The sequence below is a fragment of the Erinaceus europaeus genome, chromosome 1 (genome assembly GCF_950295315.1).
Source record: "Erinaceus europaeus chromosome 1, mEriEur2.1, whole genome shotgun sequence".
Classification (NCBI taxonomy): Eukaryota; Metazoa; Chordata; class Mammalia; order Eulipotyphla; family Erinaceidae; genus Erinaceus; species Erinaceus europaeus.
This window is the reverse complement of record NC_080162.1, coordinates 110,887,170-110,891,766: the sequence shown is the minus strand read 5'-3', so window position 1 is coordinate 110,891,766 and position 4,597 is coordinate 110,887,170. Positions and strand designations below refer to the sequence as shown.

The 4,597-nt window shown below is 45.0% G+C and overlaps 1 pseudogene across 1 annotated transcript; it reads left to right on the top strand.

Moving 5' to 3' along the window:
* The first annotated feature begins 3,596 nt into the window (after positions 1–3,596).
* LOC103123276 (small ribosomal subunit protein uS2-like) lies at positions 3,597–4,597 on the top strand (annotated as a pseudogene). The gene has a single exon (XR_001601735.2). The product of XR_001601735.2 is annotated as a small ribosomal subunit protein uS2-like (transcript).

Here is a 4,597-nt window from a genome sequence, read left to right as displayed (position 1 = left end):
ACTTTCCCCCTACAGGTGGGGAAAATTTTTATCTTCACCACAGAGGGAAGGGAGCTGGAAGATAAGAAATTGAATCATATTTTTGTTTGTTTGTTTGTTTGTTTGTTTGTTTGTTTTTGCCTTCAGGGTTATCACTGGGGTTTTGGCGCCTGTACTATGAATCCACTGCTCTTGGCGGCCATTTTTCCCATTTTGTTGCCCTTGTTGTTATTGTTGTTGTTGGATAGGTCAGAGAGAAATTCAGAGAGGAGGGGAAGACAGAGTGGGGGAAAGAAAGATAGACACCTGCAGACCTGCTTCGCCGCTTTGAAGTGGCCCTCCTGCAAGTGGGGAACCAGGGGCTCAAACCAGGATCCTTATGTGGGTCCTTGTGCTTTGTGCTATGTGCACTTAACCGCTTAACCCACTGCTCTAACATCCAGTCTCCTGAATCATGTTTTAAGGACAACATAGCCTCCAACTTTCTGAAAGTCTCCTGGTTCACTTACCGCAAGTTACTGGATAGCAACTGACTAAGAGATGCTGTAATTGTTGCTCTGTCCTGATGTCTAACAGCCATAGAACCAGACTCAGCCTAGTTCGTGTTCAAGGTGAGGTAGCTGTCTGCTAAAAGGTAGCACCAGCTGCAGCCAGGACTTTGATGATTTTGGAAAGTCCCAGCTATAAAGACCTGTATCTCCTCTTTCCTTCTCATTAACTTCACAGTAAGCTGAAAATTTTGGACATTTCTGAAACGAATCATGGTGAGAGGTAATCATGGTGAGGAGTAAATCTGAGACAAGTTCTAGTTGGGTCTGCTAGCATCCCTTTTTCTAACTTTTTAAAATTATATTTATTTAAATTATTTTTAATTTCATTATTTATTATTGGATAGAGACAGCCAGAAATCTAGAGGGAAGGTGGTGATAGAAAGGGAGAGACAGTGGTCTGGGAGGTGGCACAGTGGATAAAGCACTGGACTCTCAAGCAGAGGTCCCGAGTACGATCCCCAGCAGCACATGTACCAGAGTGATGTCTGGTTCTTTCTCTCCTTTCTCATGAATAAATTCTTTAAAAAAGAGGGGCAGGGAGACAGAGGGACACCAGCAACCCTGCTTCACCACTCGCAAAGCTTTTCCTCTGCAGGTGGGGATGGGGGCTCGACTCCTGGTCGGTCCTTGCACATTCTTTTTTTTAAATTTTTATTATTATTATTTTTTACCAGAGCACTGATCAGCTCTGGTTTATGGTGGTGCAGGGGATTGAACCTGAAACTTAGAAGCCTCAGGCATGACAGTCTGTTTGCATAACCATTGTGCTATCTACCCCTGCGCTCCTTGCACATTCTAACATGGGTGCTCAACCAGGTGTGTTACCTGGACTTTGGAGCCTCATGCATGAGAGTCCCTTTGCATAACCACTATGGTATCTATCCTCCTCCCCCCATATACTCTCTTTTCACCTTGCTCCAATCAGACTTCATTCCTGGCTCCTGCTTCTGCTTCTCACACCTGTGGCTCCTAACCTGTGAGCAACTTCCTTCCTTAAGCCTTATTACTTTGGTATCTATGTTTATACTTTGTTTTGTTATTATTATTATTCTCTGTCTTCTAACTTCCCACTTTGAGCACATGACACCACATAGAAAAAAAGCTATACAGAGTTGTGCAGTATAAATAAAGTCTCCTCCATGTCACATATTTTTTAAAATCATTTTTATTTATTGGATAGAGGCAGCCAGAAATTGAGAGAAGGGGGGAGATAAAGAGGGAAGGAGTGGTCCAGGAGGTGGTGCAGTGGCTAAGACACTAGACTCTCAAGCATGTGGTCCCGAGTTCAATCCCCGGCAGCACATGTACCAGAGTGATGTCTGGTTCTTTCTCTCCTATCTTTCTCATTAATAAGTAAATAAAATCTTTAAAAAAAAAAAAAAAGAGGGAAGGAGAGGGGCTGGGTGGTAGCACACCTGGTTGAGTGCACATGCTACAATGTGCAAAGACCCAGGTTCGAGCCCATGGTTCCCACCTGCAGGGAAAAAGCTTTACAAGTGGTGAAGCAGTGCTGCAGGTGTCTCTCTGTATCTCTCCCTCTCAGTCTCCCCTTCACTCTCAATTTCTGGCTGTATCTATTTAATAAATAAAGATAAAATTTCTTTAAAAAGGCAGGGGAGGGAGATAAAGCACTAGAGTCTCAAGCATGAAGTCCCGAGTTCAATTCGCAGCAGCACATGTACCAGAGTAGAGTAATGTCTGGTTTTCTCTGATCTTCTCAATAAATAAAATTCAAATAAAAGGAAACACACACACTTTTTTTTAGTATGAATTGTGTAGGCTACATATTACAATTTGCATGGTATTATTGTTATTAGTGTCATGTTACTATTATATTACATCCCTATCTTTCTTCTCTTATCATGACTTGGAGAGAGCTTCATTTCAGTATACAGACTTGCTCATTTAACTTTTTGTTCTTTTTTTTTTTTTTTTTTACAAATCTTTATTTATTTATTCCCTTTTGTTGCTCTTGTTTTATTGTTGTTGTTATTGATGTCGTCATTGTTGGATAGGACAGAAAGAAATGGGAAGGGAAGACAGAGAGGGGGAGAGAAAGATAGACACCTGCAGACCTGCTTCACCGCTTGTGGACTTCCCTGCAGGTGGAGAGCCGGGGGCTGGAACCTGGATCCTTCCGCGCTGGTCCTTGCACTTTGCGCCACCTGCGCTTAACCTGCTGCACTACCGCCTGACTTCCAACTTTTGATCTTTTAAAATGCAGTGCTAGGAAATGAACACAAAGCCTTGTGCATGAGCAATCCTACAGCACTTCCCAGCATGATTTTTTTTTTTTTTTTTTTTTTACCAGAGCACTGCTCAGCTCTGGCTTATGCAGTGTGGGGGATTGAACCTGGCACTTGAGAGCCTCAGGCACGAAAGTCTCTTTGCATAACCATTATGCTATACCCCCACCCTCCCAGCATGATTTTTAAAATATATTCCATAGGGGGCTGGGCGCTAATGCATCCAGTTAAGCTCACATACCAGCATGTTCAAGGACCTGCTCTCCACTTTCAGGAGGGACACTTCATGAGTGGTAGAGCAGGGCTGCTGTGTCTCTCTGTCTCTCTATCTCCCCCTCCCCTCTCAATTCCTCTCTGTTCTGTCAAATAAAAAAAAAATAGAAAGAAGGGAGGGGTAGATAGCATAATGGTTATGCAAACAGACTTCCATGCCTGAGGCTCCAAAGTCCCAGGTTCAATCCCCTACACCATCATAAGCCAGAGCTGAGGAGTGATCTGGTAAAAAAGAAAGAAAGCAAGAAAGAAAGAAAGAAAGAAAGAAAGGAAGGAAAAACAGTGGGAGGTAGATAGCATAATGTTTATGCAAAGAGACTCATGTCTGAGGCTTTGACATCCCAGCTTCAATCCCCTACACCACCATAAACTAGAGGTAATCAGTGCTTTGGTAATAATAATAATAATAATAGAAAGGAAAAAGTAGCTGCAGAAAGCAGTAGATTCATAGTGCATGCCCAGCAAAAGCCCTGGTGGGGAAAAAGAAAGAAAGAAAGAAAGAAAGAAAGAAAGAAAGAAAGAAAGAAAGAAAGAAAGAAAGAAAGAGCCTTTCTGCACTACCCAAAGACGGGCCCATACGGCGTTGTTCTCGGTTCCCGTTGTAACTTAAAGGGAAACATTCACAATGTCCGGAGCCCTTGATATCCTGCAAATGAAGGAGGAGGATGTCCTCAAGTTCCTGACAGCGGGAACCCACCTCGGTGGCACCAACCTCATTTCCAAATGGAGCAGTACATCTACAAGAGGAAAAGTGACAGGCATCTACATCATCAACTTGAAGAGGACCTGGGAGAAGCTGCTGCTGGCTGCGCGCGCTATTGTTGCCATGTGATCTCTTCCAGGAACACTGGCCAGCGAGCTGTGCTGAAGTTTGCTGCTACCACTGGAGCCACTCCGATTGCTGGTCGCTTCACTCCTGGAACCTTCACTAACCAGATCCAGGCTGCTTTCCGGGAGCCAAGGCTTCTCGTGGTTACTGACCCCAGGGCCGACCACCAGCCTCTCACAGAGGCTTCTTACGTTAACCTGCCTACCATCGCTCTTTGTAACACAGACTCTCCTCTGCGCTATGTGGACATTGCCATTCCCTGCAACAAGGGAGCCCATTCAGTGGGTCTCATGTGGTGGATGCTGGCCCGTGAAGTTCTGCGCATGCGTGGCACTATCTCCCGTGAACACCCCCGGGAGGTCATGCCTGATCTGTACTTCTACAGAGATCCTGGGGAGATTGAGAAGGAAGAACAGGCTGCTGCTGAAAAGGCTGTGACCGAGGAGTTCCAGGGCGAATGGACGGCTCCAGCCCCAGAGTTCACCGCAGCCCAGCCTGAGGTCTCAGACTGGTCTGAGGGCGTGCAGGTGCCTTCCGTGCCCATTCAGCAGTTCCCGACTGAAGACTGCAATGCTCAACCTGCCAGAAGACTGGTCTGCAGCTCCCACTGCTCAGGCCACTGAATGGGTGGGAACAACTACTGAGTGGTCTTAAACTGTTCTCCAATAAAATCAGAGAGTGGCAAGTAAACATTTTCTATTTGATGGGAAATAAAACAT